This window comes from Dermacentor andersoni, chromosome 4 (genome assembly GCF_023375885.2).
Source record: "Dermacentor andersoni chromosome 4, qqDerAnde1_hic_scaffold, whole genome shotgun sequence".
Lineage (NCBI taxonomy): Eukaryota > Metazoa > Arthropoda > Arachnida > Ixodida > Ixodidae > Dermacentor > Dermacentor andersoni.
In genome coordinates, this window is record NC_092817.1 from 25,963,451 (window position 1) to 25,983,050 (window position 19,600).

Below are 19,600 nucleotides of genomic sequence, written 5' to 3' on the forward strand. Positions count from 1 at the left end.
TTTCCGTCTCGTTTGTGTTTCAAACCTTCTTTCCTGGGCCGATCCCGGAAGTAGTGCACAGCCACTCCAATAAAATTACATTATGTTCAGGTTTGAGCTCTGTTATTGTTTCGCACTTTTAATATTTAAGTCTCATAAGATTTAAGATAAAAGCCATGCGCTGTCGGTCTTTTGTTTCATGACGTTTGTTTGTGGACTATCATTCTGAAAATTCTAAGTAATAATTTTGTCAAGCATGTAAGAGCTTGTCTGAGCAAGTTTAGTGATAGAATGCTGCGGCAATATAGCCCGCATATACCGAATGTCGTATAGCAGGGCAAGATATATAACATACATAGACCTAAGTGTATACGAAACCTCATGGCGACAACGGTGGCAAAATTTTGTTTGGGGTGTCCAGATAATTGCTATCGCAGAAAACATCGCTCAGACCTCACTGACGCGTTAGTAAGACGTATCCATGTCGGTGCTAATAGCAATAACATCTGTGCTGCGTTGTACCAATGTTTTGGTCAGCATTAAAACATTGCTATAACATAGCAGCGCAGTGAAGAAGATTTACTTCAATCCACTTTAAATAAAGTTTATTATTACTACTGCTACTACGAGTAAGCACTGTCAAAACGCATCTTATTATAAAGGCGTCTACCCTCTGGACGTAATAACTGAAAGTTCTTTAAATATGGGTGGCATTCTGAAATAACATTTTTTTTTTTAAATTCTGCCAATTGTGTTACGCTGGTGAACTGTGGTGAAGTTCGACAGATGCCCGCAGGAGCAATGTCCAAAATTTCTGGGTATGATCATGTCATGGGCATTTATATGGGGTGCCTTCTTTCCAATTTGTTTTATGTGATTTATTTTATGAACTGTTTATAATGGAAAAGACATACACAATCTAATTCTCCTTATTCACAAAGAACACTAGCCGCTTAGTCTTTTCTTGCTTATATGCTACTTTTGATGTTGCCTTATGATACCCATTGCATGCTTTCCATGGCTAGCACTTTGCTCGTTCCTTGGGTCGTTCCTTGTGGCAAACGGCGCTTGTCGTGACGACACGGTTGCTTTCAAACTAAATAAACACAACGAATTAAGGTTTTCCGTGGCTTTGTTGAATAAAAACATCGCATTCTGTCTAGTCACTAAAGTGTACTTCAGGCAGAAAGCGTGCTAGGTCTTTTCATTCCTTAAGATTTTATACACGTTATATTGGCACCTTGCGTTTCCTTTTCCTACACGATCCTTCTTCAACTAGTACTTGCAAAGTACGCTCATGATTGTTGATCTTTATTTTTCCTATATACAATGGGTCTCAACGCTCTTGAACGCTGCATCTTTACTAATAAATGAAATTAACTTCCCAGATAAGCAGTTTCAATCACTTATGTTTTTCTTTCACTTGTTTAGGGATTATAAGACCACGGCATTCAAACCGATTGGATTGTTTTCCTCTTTTTTTGCGCATTATCAATTCGTTGGCTGTGCTGTAAAAATAAGCAGTTTTCATTGTATGAGAGATCAATACCCTTTCAATTTTCCTGCAGCCATGATGAATGAGTTTAGGACATCTGATCACATGCCGAACGTGGGCCATCTAAGCAATGTATTGTAGATGTCAAAATACCTTTGCTCATAGTACCTCTTCTCACAAGCCACCATGGACTCGCTCACCAATCTTTCGAAAATATACTCGTACTTTCAGTTACTGCATAACTTGCAATATCTGATGTTTACTGTTCTGATATCTGATGTTTTCTTTATTCAAACGAGCTGAAACCCATTCCTTATCTGAATCATATCAAAAGAAAGAAAAGAGAACGGTTCTCAACGAACCTAAAAGGAATCGCTACACAGAGGACTTCATTCGAAAAACAACCAGACAACAAAAAAAGAGAAGAAACTACGGGATAGAAGCGTAGACTGTTGGGCCAATTAGCGCATCATGTAGTGTCGTTGAGCGGAAGTGCGGGTAACAAGAAACGGAGTGGACAGGACAGACGCTCACTTACAACTGAAGTTTAATGTAATGTTTTCCAGGTATCGGAGGGCAGCACATGCGCAGTGGAAATGCTGATAGAGAGCTCAAGCCTAATCACACGCAAAAAATACTAACGTCCAAAGAGATATCTAATTTCTTTATCCATCAAGGTAATTGACAAGACACTGACACACGTGGCAGACTGTGCGTGTATCTAGCCAGCCTCAATAATTTATCTCGCCAGTCTGTTATTACACTTGTTTAAAATGGATGCATTTCTACATAGCGGAGTGCAACCGCAATCTTTGATGTGTGCAGGTAGGTGCATAAAACGCGCAACAGCCTTTAATGACACCATGTGCTCCGTGAGTCGGTCGTTTATACATCGATCCGTTTGGCCAATGTAAACTTTACCGCAGCGGAGCGGTATCTGGTAAACCACCTCAGTGGAGCAAGTCACCAGGCAGTTTACATGTCTCTTCTCACATGCATTTTTTGCACTTTTCCCTCCGATTGCGTATTAGAGAGCACAACCTGGTGAGCTTACAGGGGGCTGTGAAAACTACGTCAATCTCATGCTTCGGTCCTACTTTCTTCAGGTTGTGCGAAACTGCATATATGTAAGGCATCACCACAACCTTTCTTGGTTTCCGCTTTTCCTGTGTGGTTGCGGCGGTTGCCATTTTGAGCTTCTTTAAAAGTAAACCACCCACAGCCACCAAAAGACTGGATGGAAAGCGCGAGCGTTAGAGAGGTGGCACCTGCAAAATGAAGCTGTGCTCGAACTTGAGCAAACAGGACTTTCTCGAGGCCGAATTCAGGCACGACAAGGCAATCCCTCGTTTGACGAGCTTACTGTGTGAGGAGTCATAATAGAAGGCTTTTTTTGGAGCATGCTAAATATTCCCAACAAACATGGTAGTCCCATTTGATATACAAAGCGAGATTTAAAAACGGCAACAGACCATTGCAGGGAAGTTCAAGGTTAAAGACAAAGAATATGAAGTACTATTAAAAAGATCTAACACACTGTTAGCTGCTGATAGGGGCGTTTGGTCATTCGGTACAATTAAAAAACAAGAAAGTCATCAACGTCTCTGTAAACTTTTAAAACATTCCGTTCTACAAGTTCAGGGTGCACCTGGCGATCCAACTTGACAAAGAAAATCTCACAGAGCACAGGTGCAACACTAGAGCCGATGCATATGCCCCTCTTTTGCTCGTAGGCATTGTTGTCATAGCATACAATCATGGAGCACGAATAACACTTCAGTTCTAAATGATTGTCCGCATTGACCAGGGAGGCGTTTTGAAGGGGCACTACCCCATGAAAGTCTATCGCATCACGGATTGCTAAATATAACTCGTCGTACGGCACAGAGTAGATAGGTTCAACTGACATGGAATTAGAAGGCCTCAGAAAAGCAGTCACACCCTGCAAAGGTGATGTCCTCGAAGTATTCTTCACTGCAAAAACACACAAAGATTTGTGTCCGTTCCGCACCATCGTCACAGAAGATCACTGCTGGTAGCACAATGTCAGTTCTTTCTTGTAACGCCATCTCAACATGTTGACACCTGTAGGCCCCTTCAAGTTAAAGAACTCGGAACTGCTCGTGCAGGACTTAGCGGAAGGATTGCCTGGAGCAAACTACGGCGTCTCTATTCACGCTGAGGAACTTTTCTCCTTTGTGCCGCATGATGAGTCGTCTTTTAGCAGTCCGTGATGCGATTGACTTTCATGGGGTAGTGCCCTTTCAAAATGCCTCCTTAGTCAATGTGGGCAATTCTTTAGAATTCTTGAAGCGTTATTTGTGCTCCACGATCGTAAGCTATGACAACGATACCTATTTGCAAAAGAGGGGTATATGCATCGGCTCTTGTGTTGCACCTGTGCTCTGTGAGATTTTTTTAGCCAAATTGGACCGCCAGTTGCAACCTGAACTTTTAGAAAGGCGTGTTTTAAAAGCGTACAGATACGTTGATGACTTTCTTGTTTTTTAAGCGTACCGAATCACCAAACGCCCTTATCAATGGCTAATTGTGTGTTAGATCTTTTTAATAATACTTCATATTCTTTGTCTTTTACCATTGAACTTCCCTCCAACGGTGCATTGCAATTTTTAGACCTTGCTTTGTATTTTAAATGGGACGACGATGTTTGTTGGGAATATTTACCACGCTCCAAGAGAAGTCTTCTACCTTATGACTCCTCACATACTAAGCTCGTCAAATGAGTTATTGCCTTGTCTTGCCTGAATTCGGCATTGAGAAAGTCCTGTTTGCACAAGGTCGAGCACAGCTTCAGTTTGCAGGTGTCATGTCTCGAAAGTTCGGGCTTTCTCTCGAGTCTTTTGGTGGCCGTGGGTGGTTCGCTTTGAAAGAAGCTCGAAATGGCAACCGCCGCAACCCCACATGAAAAGGGGAAACCAAAAAAGGTTGTGGTGATGCCTTGCATACATGCAGTTTCGCACAACCTGAAGAAAGTAGGATGCAAGCATGAGATGGACGTAGTTTTCACAGCCCCCTGTAAGCTCACGAGGTTGTGCTCTCTAATGCTCAATCGGAGCGAAAAGTTAAAAAAATGCATGTGAGAAGAGACGTGTAAACTCCCTAGTGACTTGCGCCACTGAGGTCGTTTACCAGATACCGCTCCGCTGCGGTAAAGTTTACATTGGCCAAACGGATCGATGTATAAACGACCGACTCACGGAGCACTTGGCGTCTTTAAAGGCTATTGCGAGTGGTATGCACTTACCTGCACACATCAAAGATTGCGGTTGCACTCAGCTATTTAGACATGCATCCATCTTAAACAAGTGTAATGACAGTCTGGCGAGATAAATTATTGAGGCTGGCCAGATATACGCACAATCTGCCACGTGTGTCAGTGTCTCGTCAGTTGCTTTCACGGCAACTCCTTGGGCGTTAGTATTTTTTGCCTGTGATTAGGCTTCAGCTTTGTATCAGCCTTTTGACTGCGCATGTGCGGCCCTCCGCTTCCTGGAAAACCTTTCATTAAACTTCAGTTGTAAGTGAGTGTCTGTGCTGTGCACTCCGTTTCTTCCCGCCCGTGTTTCCGCTCAACGGCACTACAAAGTGCGGGATCTTCAACCATTTATTTCTCCCTTACCCCAGAAACGAGTGTCTATCCTATACGTCGAATGTACCAACGATGCTCTCAGCCGAATATTGAAAAAAGGCCTCAAAGTTGCGCCCAAGTCAAGAAACACTGTCAATATCCTTCTCTCTAAACCAAAAGATCGTCCTCCAAAAGAAAAGCTTAGGGCGTCGTCTACAAAATCAGCTGTGCCGACTGACCGGCGTCGTACATCCGGGAAACCAAAAATCTAAAAGAAAGAACCAGACAACACGAGAAGGGGGGGGGGGGGGGGGGGGGAGTCAGAACATTCAACTGTATACGCAGCGCCGTCGCTGAACATTGTGAAGACGCCGACCCCAAAATTGCTTTCCAAGAAACCCAAATCCTTCAAACAGAGACGAACTTGCGAAAGAGACTACTACTGGAGTCATGGCACATGCAGAATACGGGGGGTAACATAAACCGCTTGAAGGGCAACCTACCCTCGGTGTGTATCCATAGCCTTGGTGACATGACGAAAAGAAAAAAAGACGCCCAGCCAGGTAGGTCCCCAGTCGCGGTTACCAACACCTAAACCTCTGCGCTCCTCCGTGCCCGCCCGTCCTCCCCCCTGCTCCGATCCTGTCAACAGCACTCTCATGGGTCAAGCTCTCCCATCATCGGTCATCCCAGCCAACCAGCACCACTGCAGCAATCCAACCCTTTCGCCGCCCCCCCCCCCCCCATTCCTGGATATCAAGTGTCTCCCCACCTTTCGTACGCTCCCCACCTTTTTACGAAAGACCCTTTAAATGTTGCACACCGCCTCCCCCGAAAAATACCCCCTGACGAAGGAGCCCAAAAGGCTACGAAAGATCGGGATAATAAAATTCACTTATTTGGGTGGAGTCAGTCTGACAGTTCTAATCGATTTCCCAACCAGACAGGTAATTCTGTTGAAATGTTTATCTTCAAGTATACGATTGCATCGCGTTGCAGCTGAGGCAGCAAATTGGGCTAGTTGGCTGGAATTTATTCTGAAGGGCGGGTAACAGCGTTAATACAAAGTACGACATGGAGGCAGACAGGCACGTGGTATTTCAGATGGCGGGACAGCCATTTAACTTCGTCTGGGAGTTTCGAAGAGTTCTTCAGATATAAGTGGAGTTTTCGCAAAGTGTTCTAACAATATTGGGGTGGCTCGAGGTAAGCAAAAGTCCTTCGAAAATCACGTAAGAACCTACAATCGCAACGAGAAGTCAGGTGCTATTATCTTCTGTTCGCAGTTATTGAGTTAAGACGATGAAACAGCCTCTGGAGTCCGGAGATTCTTTATACTGTACTGTGTCTCTAAAGCGGGGCACTTGAACACGACTTGTTTCAACAACTAACCCACAGGAAAGCTCTACTACACATGAGACTGCGTGATTCTTGGCATATATGCTCGAAAGTTTACGTATAAGAATACGTTTAACCTATGGGGCCAACTTTCCCTCCTTCCTTTCATACCAAGCCCCGTGTGCTCTATCCGTATGATTCACACGTGCGAGATAGTACGTGCCAGCATTATTTGTGGCTCCTGCTACATCTTTTTCTTTTGTGTTAAGAGCGACAGGCAGAGCGCGCTGTCTATTCCATATGTGGTGCCGTGGAAACTAATTAACCACTGCTGGACTACGGATTCACTTTCAGCATGCTAGGCTGACAGTATGTCCACGTCTTACATTGCAGAAAAAGTTCTGTGATGTAATGCTCAAAGATGCGTCCCCGATTCTCTCGTAGTACTTATCTTGACGCTCTCGCTCAAAATGTCAGGTATATCTTTTCTTTCCTGAAATGTCTGTGTTATTTCTTTGGCCTCGTTTCTTGTATTTCTTGCGTGCGTGCGTAGCATGAGCAAGGTTCCCACGAAGATGATCACCTAGAGTGCCCGCGCACGTACACAAGCTATTCGCCACTTGATAAACGGCGCCCTGTCATGAAGGGCTTTCGGCGACGTCACCCTCAATTCTGGTTTCATATTATATTCACAACAGGCGCTCGAGTCCCTTCAAGAGTACCGAGGTGCTTACGCCTGTTTTCTCGTTCATTGTAGGACCGCTATTTATCGGCTTCTCAATATCTCCAAGTCCGTTCTGGCATGTATACCCAGTGACGCTTATTTTTTCTTTGGCACACGTGCTGTTTGGATAGGTCTACATCATTGCCTTGTATTGCAGTCGTCGATCAAGTTTCAGCATGGCAGCCATAAGGTTATATGCTCCTTATGTGGGTATAGTTGAAAACAGAAAGCATGCATCCCGAGATTTCGTGCATTTGGAGCATTAGTGTTCCTCACTCCGAACCTTTAATAATCGATACATATATATATTTCAAGTGTGCGCTCTGTGGCCTGCTTCGCTCACGAGGGATAGTGGCTTTTAAGCTTATAATTCAGCACATGTGTACTATATTTTGGCTAGTAAAGGTTTAGCGCTTCATGTACAGGTGCTTTTTTTCGTGTTCTGTTCAACAAAGACAAAGAAGCCGTTTGAGCACCACGTTAGTTTCTATCTGTGGCCAGTCCCAACTATCTCGCGAAGTATCAGCCATTGTTATCGCGTGGGCATGTGGCTTTCATTCCGATGATGTGGTGTATATCACATCATCAAACAACAGAAATTATTTCTGTGTGTGTTTAGCTTACGTCCTTAATAAAACTTGTTGTTGGGCTAGTTGGTAGATTCGTCATACAGCGAAAGAGGCGGAAAACACCAACGAAAAGACAAGCGAGTTGTTAATTGCGAGGTGACGTCCTTTCCTTTCGCCGGTCTTTTCCTTGCTGTTTTGCGCCTTTTTCGGTGTATCAAGCTTACTTCCTGTCTTCCTCACTTTCTTTTCCACCCGTTTTCCCTCCTCCTCGAGTTAAGATTATTCAAGCAGACTCTGTCCTGGTTCAACTTCTTGCCTCTTCTTTAGATGTGTACTCTTTCTTTATTCTTCAACATCGCACCCGAGATTTCAATGCCCGGATGGATCAAGGCTGTAGCAAAGTGGCAAGTGGGATAGATGACAATGATGCCTAGATATGTTTATAGTTCTTCTGTAACTAATCATTACCAAAGTTTGATTGAGTGTGTTTACTTTTGCACAATTTCTCAGCGCCAAATACCGGAAAAATCTGACATCTGCTAAAGACGGCTTCATGTCGCTTACAGCGCTCGATTGTCGCCCTGCCCGCCTGTTATGTCGTCGATAGCCTTCCGCGCAAAGCACATCGACGCGTCTGCAGGAGCCATAAATTGGCGCTGAATCTATGAAGGGCAGATGAAAAGGAGACTGCGAAGAGAGAGAGACGTATTGACCTTTTCGTTAGTTTTAAATTACGCTGCGTTTCGCTCTCTCAGCTGGTAAGCTGTTCACTACACGCCTCGAACCTACGACAGCTTGCCAGTTGGGCACCTCGTAATGGCGTCGATAAGACGTCGCACAGCAGGATCATTCTGAGCCGGCACCGTTTATTGCCATCCGTAACGGGAGAGCTCTCGGCCTTGTGGTTTAGTTGTCCTTCTTTTTTCTTTTGTGATAGCCAAAACAAAGCTTAGCAGTGCTCAGCTACTGGTCCTATATCATTACGTTTGAGGACGAATGTCTTTTTGGCGGCAGTTTTTCTTCAGACCAGTATTAACCCCTTCACGTTCTACTGCGATTTCTCTGCGAAAAAGAGTTTATGGACCTTTGCGTTTTTTCACTGCTGTATTCCTAGATTCCGGCACTCCTTCCTAAGCTATTACTCTCATTTCAAATAACCAAGAATACTTAGCCAGTATGTATGTAGAAGAGCATGACGTCGCAAATGTGGGTTTAGCAAACAGCTGCTTTTGGCAGACGCTCACAAGAGAAAGAAACGTTTATTATACGAAACAGTGTCCCGAGGAAGGACGGGTATCACCCTAAGGTGGGAAGGCTCCTTAGTCCAGGAACCCTCTGGCTTCGACTGCCCTCACAAATACGCTCACAAAGAGTATTTTTATTGATAATTTCGAACGTATTTCATTCCTATGTATTATTGTTGTTTTGACATTCACCCTTTTCATGTGAAGCACATGCCATGCACATGACCAATGCGAAAGAGACTACTTTGGTATTATGTTCGACGTCACGGTGGACTGGCATTTGGCCAGTTCGAGCGTAATATTTTTCTTTAATTGGCGCTGCTCCGTAAAACAGCAAATGCCGCAGGCTTGGTTCGTTCTCTTTACAAGCCCTCTAAAACGCTGATTGAAAATGGTATTGCTGATTCTTTGATGGAATACATCTACAGCATCGATATATATATATATATATATATATATATATATATATATATATATATATATAATATACACCCCTGTCTAGGGTTACTTGGTGTTGGACCGGTGGTCAAAGCTCTCGAGGTCAGGACACGAGAGAGAGAGAATGAAGAGGAAAGGCAGGGAGGTTAACCAGATATGAGTCTCCGGTTTGCTACCCTACACTGGGGATGGGGGATAGGGGTTAGAAAGATGACAGAGAGGAAAACGCAAAAAAAAAAAAAGAAAAATAAACACGCACACATGGACCCCGAGGTCAGGACACAAATACCAAACAGTTAGGCGGGTGCTTTTGACATCGCCAAACTGCGCTATATAGTTACTAGCTCAAAACGTGCTGACGAAAATGGGAATAATAATTGTGTCGCGTTTGTAATGTTAACTGCCTGACCAGCATAACCGTATCTTTATTTCTTCCTGGTATGCTTCGCCTTCGGGGCTTCAACGCATGGCGTAGGTAGAAAATAGAGAACCGACAAAGAGCAAGAGGTACGGAAGAGTCAAACAACCAACCTACTTCAGTTTTCTTTTTCGCTCTCTCGCTTAGCACTGCATGAGCGAACTAGGCCAATCATTCAGCCTTTCAATTCCACAATGTCCAGCTTCTACAGACCGACCACTACGCGCCCTATTCCAATGAACGGTTTCTCTCGTGTCTTCTCACTGCTTGTCGCCCCGCGCTGTCGCCTGAGGCTTTCGTCGCTTAGCAGCTCCGCTCCTTCTCTTAGGGCTCATACTCACACCCAGTTCATTTCGCAGAAGTTTTTGTTCGGAATTTTTGTTCGCTTTAAATGTCCCGTTGTTTCTTCGGCAACCGCCGTTTGCTTTATTTTCTTTCCTCCTTCTTCTCGGCGCCTGCTCGTGTCAACGTGCCACTGTTTGCTCGGGACCTAATGGGAAAACATCCGCATTTCTTTGTCCACACTCTGCACGTCGTAGTGAGCACGAGCGAATGGCGACCCTTGGTAGGAAGCAATGTGGCACGGAAACATTCATCCTTGTTTTCGCACAACCATTTCTTTTTTTTTTCAGCTGAAGAAGTAAACTTTCAGTCATTGTTACTTTACCTACATTTCTGTAGATATCAACAACAAGAAAAATAAAAGCAATTAGGGCAAGTCGGCTGAATTAAAGGGAAAAGATGTGAAATTATTATTCTTGAGTTCTTGTATGGGGAATGTATGCGTGTCATTGTTTCTATAGTTGTAAGTTATTCCAAAGATATGATCACGTGCGCTTTATTGAAAGCGATGGCACCGTTAGTCTATGCTCTGAAATCTAGTACCTTGACGCACAGAAAGACGAGAAAACATTTGTATTAGATGACCATGTTTGGTCATGTAGAGATAACTGAACATGAATGCGTAACTCAGAAAGAATCAGTGAACAAGCTTTTTACCTAGGAAGAATTCTATTTTATATTGCAGTCAGTTTCTTGAAACATACGTAGCGTTGCATTCATTAGTTTAATAGATAGTAAGCAAAAATGATCGCCATGGATGTATCGGCCACGTTGGAGTATCTAAGGCGCCATGCGTACACTGTGTTGCAATCTCAGCGCTGACACCCGTTGTTGCAAATGGGTCGCAAGCCCCAAGGGTAGCGTTGACCTGGCGGCCTGGGGCACAACTGGAAGCATCCGAAGGTCCTGGCAAAGCGTGAGTCGACTGCTAACAGAACAACTTGTTTATTCTAGCATCGCAAAGAGCGGCCGGTCAGGTCGACCGAAGTGGAGAGACGGGAGAGCACGCTACTCAACGCAAGAAATCGGAGCCTCTCTCCTGGCGTCCGGGGGCAGCTGCTCTTATACTCTCGGAGTTGAGGGCAAGAAGGAACGCCTCGATAGAGGCGCACGTGACGGGGCACGGACACGCTGAGAGACAGGTTGAGACGAGTGCAGTGACGCATCCGCCGGGCCGGCGCCGGTCAGACTTCCTCGCTTCACACTTGGGGAGCTCCTCTCCCCGGCTGCCGCGCTTTGACAAGCGTGAGCACCAACATGCACACACACACACACGCACACTTGAAGACACGTGGCATTGAAACATGCCTGGACGCGCTTGGCGGGGAGGCGTATCGGCGGCGCTGAACGGGCCAAAATGTCCGCCACTTTGAACGAAGCCCCGGCGTCCGTTGCATCCGCGCCGGCTATACCGCGCGTCGTAGGCGAAACGTAACAACTGACTAATTAACGAAAACATGACCCTAGGAGAAATGCAAGAAGGCATAGCGCAAGAGTTTGTAGAAATGTTGGTATTTGTTCGTTAGTCTCGTCTAAATGCCAGGTTACTGTTAGTACCTATGGAAGTAATAAAAGCGACGCGCTTTTACCTGACTGCGCATAAAAATGAATAAAGGCGATTTCGCCCATTTTGCAAAACGGTGACGCAATAGTGGGTTCACACGTTCATATAGTGGGTCAATCATACGCTGTAAGTATTGCACTGTGTGGTCTGGTATCGGTTCGATGAAACATACAAAGACGTGCGCTGGCAATCCGCCTTCAAAAAACAAACATAAGAAAGAACAACCTTTCTCAATGGCGGCGTTTTAAAAGGGCCATAACATGGTCGTGCGGTTATTCTGAGTTTGTCGCTTAGTGTACAGAGCCTAATATAGTTACATACACGCACACGCACGCACGCACGCACGCGTACATACACGACGCACGGTGGCCATGACGTATTTGCTCCTCCCGCAATCGCTAGTTACTGGAGCAACGTCCCGACCGATCATCGGCTGAGAAGCCAGTGAAGGCACTTTTATGGTTTCTGAGAACTTCTGGTTTGCGCGAGCGTCTTTAACTCAAGTGCTGTCCGTACACGTATCTACACCTTCTCTCTCCCTTCTCTGGCTTCCCCTTCTCCCTTCCCCCAGCGTAGGGTAGCCAACCAGACTATTGACTGGTTAACATCCCTGCCTTCCTATATTACCCTCTTTCTCTCTCTCTCTCTCTGCAATCGCTTCTAGGTGTTAGTATTTTACCAAAGCATGACCTTTGAGGTCGGCATCCATTACGCGAAGGGAGCTGTTTCCGGGAATGCGAATTCAATTCCTCACTACTCAGGGTTGTCTGGCTGCTGTATTGTCCAACTGTGATGTAAAAAAAATTCAAATACAGGTTTTCGACCACACCGAATGCGCTTATTTTGTGCCAGCTTTCTGTGTGATGCATACGGTTTAACATGGAATACTTAAATGAAGCTCGAAAATTTGGTATAGGAGCCCTATAATTCTGCGTTCCATCAGAGACAGTCAACATTGACAGCTAAGAAGACAGCTCCGAGCCCAAATTATGGGACGCATCTGATGGAAGACATCTCGGCAGCTTTACCCAGCTCGCATCAATAAGAAAAAAGCTAAAAACGCACCATATTATCTCTATTTCCTTACCTTTATTTAAAATGTGCGAATCTAGATAAAAGAAACTCAACGTAGAGCTTATATTGAGCGCATGAGAAAAGGGCGACTACGCTTTCTTGTGTGCAGACGATGATTACATCGAGTTCTCCAAGCATTTTGATCAGCGACCATCCTTTTTGGACAGCAAAGTAAGCTGCATTGTTTTCGGCTTCGATGCTGCCTTCGCGAAGCTTTAATTTTTTTGCCGACTTTGTCAGAACTGGAACCAGGCGTTAAGTGGGCGCTGTCGGCCTTCATGCGAGACACGGGGCTCTTCGACACCTGATGACGCACATAGGGACACTCATATCACGCTCAGGAGGACAAGTGCCGGCTATGTATACCACCCCGCCTGCTGAAACACCACCACCGCTACCAGTGTCGGCCTTAACTCTCTTTATAGCCGTCTTCTCCGAATACTGGGACATACCCAATGTCGTCTCTAGTCCACGTTGTCTTCTGTTGGGGAAGACGTAGCACTAACCGATGGTAAACAGATCAACCAACCAACCTTCCCCGCAATGAAGGTCACCTTCCTCGGTTCGTGGAGTCCGCCCAATCTGCGGCCAATCCCCCACGGTGGGAATGTGCCACTTGTTCAGAGGAACAACAACAATGAACGTTCCCCGGTGCTAAAGTGAGGAGGCATGACTATATGTTCCACTTCTTTCCTGTCCTGCTTTTCGCATTTCACCACTGGCTTCACTTAGATTCTTTCACCTCGGGGTTGTTCATGGGCAAGCAGCACAGCATGGCATCAGATTTTCATATAGCAGATAGCGGCGTGGCCGCGCTCCCTTCTATAACATCTGTGGAATGACTCAGAGACAAAGAAACAACGGGCTCAGCGTTGTGGTTCAACATTCGTGTCTTCCGTAAACTTTGTACTCCCATTAGTAAAAACATATCAAAGGGCCCATCAGGTGCTATCAAATATCGAACGTAACGAGAATTCAAATATTTTTTATTCAAAGTTCTTACTCAACACGTCCCCAAAAATATTGCGTCTTCACAACTGTGAAACCAATGCTCTGTTGTATCGGCGCCAAGGCGCCAATTGACAGAATATACAAAAATTCCTCTTTTGTGTAGCCAAGCTTTAACAGGTCAATTCATATTAGAAGCATGAAAGGCGATAGGAACGAGGCTTTCAACCAGACTGGTATCCTCGATTGATTAGTAGTTGTCGCTGTCTCCCTTTTAGGGTCAACTATACTCGTTTTCTTTATTGGTTACTATTCTTACCAATCGGGCTTTCGGTTATTTCTAAAGGGAGAGTTTTGCTTTTTCCTGCCTAATACTTGTACACGATGTTAACTCGCCGAAATAAATACCATTCATAAAAAAAAGCGGAATGGCTGAGCAGTAGAACATCTGACTGCTACTTTGTGAGACCGAGGCACAAATCCACAAAATACACTGATCATTCTTTTTTTTTTTTTGCAGCAATATCTTATGGGTGCTCTCTTCTGCTCGTTTTGATGTCCGCCGCAGGCGCCGTCATCCACTCGCGTCCGTCGCCAAGATCCCAAATCGCTTTCCTGGCTTATAAAGAAATAAAGAAACAAATTCGCAGTGCCCAGAGGGAATTAGAACAACGTTCAACAAGAACACGTTAAAATTGTTGCCCTATGAACTTATTTTTTAAAGAAAGATGCCGACTTCAGCGTTGGAGATGTTAGCATGGCTGATTGGCCGGTGTGCACCTTGCACCCAGCATCTTGGTTTAATTATTTTAGCGATCACTGCATACACTAATGTGTTTCTCCCTCAAGAGATACGGGCAATAGCGAACCGGGACGCTGTCAGAGCTTTAGGCACTGAAACCTAATGGGCTGATTTTAATAATTTGGAATTAGCAGCCGTTCTCTATTGTGTAGAAGCGCAATAATCACAGCAGCAAAAATATCACTAAGAAAAGCTTCAGCCTTCGTTCGTCGTTGCTTCAAGTAAACTGTAAACTGAACCTTCCCTGTTTTTTCGCTAAGCAGTTTGCCATAGAAAGCAGCATGGCTCGTTGGATGCATTAGTTTTCTCCCGTAATAATTTAAATCTGCATAAATTATTGCGGGCGATAAATGACAAGCCGTTGTGTTTTACCGTCCTACATACGCAATACCTGCGTGTAATCTATCAGATTAACATCTGTTTACGTTCTGAAAGAACGATGAGAAATAAAATATACTTATGTGGGAAAAAAGAAGCGGAAGAACAAAAGCTCTGGGTGTTGAAATAGAGCTTAGCTGGGTCCGGCAAGGATTTCCACAACTACAGATTAAACCATGCACGTAGCTCATTGCACAACTGTCTAAAATAATATCTGAAACATTGAAAACGCGATCTGAATGAGATGTCGGACATATAAAGTTTCAGGAATAAAAAACGTCGCTAGTGGTGCGCGTGTTTGTAAATGCATCTGCCATGCGACGCTGATGTCCAGCAGTTGCATCGTGGGAATAGAGCACGTTAGTCATGCTTACGAATAAGGATATTTTAACTTCTTAGCCTTAAATAAATGGCCGCAAATTATGGTTGTCTGGACATTCTGTATCAATTTCATGGCGTAAGAAAGCAATTGTGCTATGGCGTAACACATCACACAGCTGCGTCACAAAGCCAATGAATTTCGCAATTGCCTTGATCAGCTGAGATTACGCAGGTAAACTAAGCTTAATATTTGAACAGCATAAGCCGAACGTATGATTAAGCATTAATTCACCTGCATATCAAACTATTATTTCAAAAACAGCGCACATGGTTTCAACACACCTGACGGAATTGCTTCCATAATAGTCTTTGACGAGAACGTTTGCTTTCGCGCTGCAAATAAATACCGATACTGAGGTGTGTGTGAACCACTTTTGGAGAACTATCAGTTGTGTTTTCAGCAAACAGCTTTCTCGTATTTCTTTCTTTCTTTCTTTCTTTCTTTATTCAATACTGCAAACCTTGTACAGGTCCAAGCAGGGTGGGTCAAATGACAACAAAACAATAAACAATAATAACAAAGCTAAAAAAAATATCAAAGTGTGGCGAAAGGCAATAAGGAATCATTCCAGTCGGTTATCGTGCGAGGGAAAAATGAAAACTTGAATAAATCTGTTCGCGCAAAATATGGTGTCAGGGAATTAGGATGATGGTGGCGTGTATGCCTTGACGTTGAAAGCGACAGGTATGGAGAAGGGTTAATAGCTAGATCTTGATTCCAAAGCAAGAAAAGAAATTGCAAACGTAAATTTTTTCTTCGTTGTTCAAGACATTGTATACCGTTAATGTGCATTAATTCAGAGGGTGAGTCATACGGGGAAAATTTAGAGTAAATAAACCTTACAGCTTTTCTCTGTACCTTTTCTAGGCGGGTGATATTGTGTTTATTAAATGGGTCCCAGACAACGCATGCATATTCAAGAACAAAGAAGCGATGATGCCCCTAAGCCGGCGTCAAAGCATAGGACGCAATTTTAATCAATTTCCATCGCCTGCCTATAGTGTTTAGCTGATTTCGCGGTCAAATTAGATTTGGGAACGAAGCTTACGTGACTGTCTGGCCTGTTGTGGCCACTTCAGCTGGTTGTGTCACTGCAGCCCGAACACGGCCTTCGTTCTCAAAGACAAGCTCGGGAGCATTTGAGCACAGTTTCCCTTCTTCACCTGGAAGAATAGAGAGCGGAAGGAAGGAAGGAAGGAAAATCGACCAGTCTTGCTTGTACGGTGTGCTACCCTACGCAAGGAGCAACGGGTAGGAGAAAGGAGTTCTTTTTTTCCTCATTGTATGACACAGTTTTTACAGCATAAAAATAACGAAGTCTTTCTGATTGACCTGGCATTTGAGAAATAACACTACTCATTTAAGAAATATGTACGTCTCACAAAATTTGCTAATAAATATTGAGAGTACACGTAATGAGCCGTAAACAAAACGGAATTGTTGGGATATGAAAGAGTTATTACGTTTCACATTTGTACTGAATCGCTCGAGATGGGCTACATTGTCATAAATCTCGTATGAATTAAGAAGATTCTGAAGAAATCGTCTTTATAAAAGCTGAATGAAAATAATTCTGTCAAGTTGTTTCCTAATATGCTAAACGGTACACTATATAGCTATAAACGTGGCAGCCAGCAAGCTAGACAGAAAAACCACTGGACAACAAAGTCACATGTCAACAGTTCTAAGTGCAGCATTCTTGCTGTACATGTCTGCCCTTATTTCCCTTTGTTTTTCCGCCTAGCTAGCTGGCTGCCCAATTTATGATTATGTATTCCAGTGTCTGCATGCGGACGCTTGACATATTTTGTGGTTGTGCCCAGGGACAAATACTACAAAAGGTGCCTAGAGGTGGGGCAATGCGAACAGACCAGCCCACTGCCTACAAACAGTTAATAATGTACAATACGTTTTACTGACCATCTATAGGCAACTTCTTCACGAACAAGAACTGCTCACATTTATTTAATTAACATGCCACGTGACAAATCCAGGGATAAATAAAATACTCCAACTTGCCCAATAAGCAAAATATAGCGAATGAACTAAAGGCGCTACTTTAGAATTTATTCATATGCACCCGTCGCGTGATAAGCACACTTTGTGTCATTGCTTCTTTAGTGTTTTGTTTCCGCAATGTAGGCTGTCTACGCCTACAACTGCGAAAGGCTATAATGAACATGTGGAAGGATAAAATAACATACGCGCACCTAGCGTGAGTTAGCTGTGTAATTTTTTTTCTGGCTATGTGAACGGATCGTTTGCTAAGCATTGATTTCGAGCTCACGAGTGCTCGAATGGAATGTGACGGAGAGCCCATATGACACCACGAGGTAGAAATTTTAACGAGATGCGCAAAGAGAAGCTAAGTGAAGGCCGTTGCCTCATCGAAGTATTTCGGCTGTTCATAATTAAGCAGCCACCGAGGAAGTGCACCGAATCATGCATATGGCATGTGAAACTGCGGGAAAATTTCTATCTTTTTCTTCTTTTCGTCCAATAAAGCACTGTGCTGAAAGAACAGAAGGAGTGGGTACTCGCTTCAATCGATGGAAGTAAAACCACTGCTCGAGAAACGCTTTTTTAAGCGCGCACCCTCAAAAACTGTCTGTAATGTTTGAATAGTGACTGCATTGCTTATGCATTTGAAGAATGGTAAGTTGCTACAAACGTGTAGGTGACTTCTAAGAGGAAACTGTATGGGGGCGGCAGTTTGGGTTCTGTATAGTGGGAGGTGGCATTTTGGGCAGCGCGTAAGTACAGACATACATTTGAATGATAAATTGTTATGTGCTTCGTGTGTACTTCTTTAAAGGCCTACATGCAATTAGTATTTCAGAATAGAGCGCACTTCGGAAACTATCAATTCCTTAGTACCTTCTATAAGTCAGGTGGGCATGCACAAAACGTTTTTCAGTACTCTTAGTTAGCACCGCGTATCCATTGATAAAATAATTAGGTGCGCTACTTTGTGAACCACCATCATCAACCAGATGTTCTGCTAATGTGCGCTGTGGTTTTGCGTTTGCGTGTGGCGAATCCACCACGTTCAAATTATGCTTTTATAGTATGGTAAGCTGTGCTTGATCACTGCAACATTTTATTTCTCCAATATTTTTCCCCCTACGCCATACTTGTTGTTGTTCTTCTTCTTACTGTTTCCTAGTCGATGGCGTTTATTTTTGATGTTTGGAATAGTCGTCGCTTAGGTGGCCTCATCATTTCATAATCAGCAACAAACCGCATACTGACTCAGACAATCTGCGCGCGAGCACCTCGCAGCGCAGTGTTTTAGCAAACAGAGACCGTAAAACGAGCTTTTCTCGGAGCGGGTATCGTGTACGCTGGATGCACAGACACATCCATACAGAGAGCGGCGTGTTCGCGCAAACGGACTCTCCCGCTTTCGCGAGCCGATACTAAACATCCACTCCGGATAATTTCTGAGTACTGCATTTGCATATACCTGGAGGCGAGGAACACGAGCTAGTGCTTTTTATTTTTGCTCATGTATTGATGCCCCATCACTCGCAGCCGCTGTTATGTTTATGCGGCCTTTGTTTTGTGCGATCATTGGAAAATAAAATACTTCGTGCATCGTTCTCTCTAAATTGAAAACGCTTGAAATGCACCTTTCGGGTGCTGTAATAAATCACCAGAGAACATCACTCCGATACGTCTGTTGAGCCTCGACTAACCTATTCTGTAGTTCTCGTATGTATAGTTCTCGTAGCTCTTTCACTATGCCAACCGAACATGAAACAAACTGATCACTCTTCAATAAATTCTGATAAGTTAACGATTTGTCTGAATAACATCCATGCATGCAAGTAAACGTTAAGCGACGATAAAGCGGACAACCTGTTACGCATTTGTGATAGGTGCATTTTAATGGAGCTAACTCTATGCTGATGGTGTGTCGGTGAAAAGGCAGTATTGCCAGATGATGTAGATTGTTAATTTATAATGAATCCCTCTAAGTATCGCGTTGTTACATATTTGTATTGATTCCCATTCATGGCTCGTTTGCTAAAAAGAATTGGCTTTTAAGTTTAAGTTAATGAATAAATATAACCGCTATATGGAAAATAGAAAAAAATATCAAGCGACCTTGTTTGCATAACAGCCCTCAAATTCCCTCAACTGCTTATAGATTCACCAAATGTAATCGAGACTGTGTTGAATCAGGTGCGATCAAAATTTCTCCATTTCGGCTGCCGTTGCTTTGAATGAACTTGCTTTGAAGGGCGACGGAAACACAGGCTTAATTTATGGTGGGTTTGAATTGCTGTGTCGGACAAAAAAAAAGCTTTCCG

General features: G+C 43.9%; 1 long non-coding RNA gene across 1 annotated transcript in view; it reads left to right on the forward strand.

The window, feature by feature from the left end:
- LOC129386150 (uncharacterized) overlaps positions 1–14,337 on the forward strand; it is an 89,949-nt gene extending 75,612 nt beyond the window's left edge. Inside the window, exon 3 of the long non-coding RNA XR_008613612.2 lies at positions 14,243–14,337. This is a non-coding gene — a long non-coding RNA (uncharacterized lncRNA). The remainder of the gene's footprint in view (positions 1–14,242) is intronic.
- Positions 14,338–19,600: the final 5,263 nt, after the last annotated feature.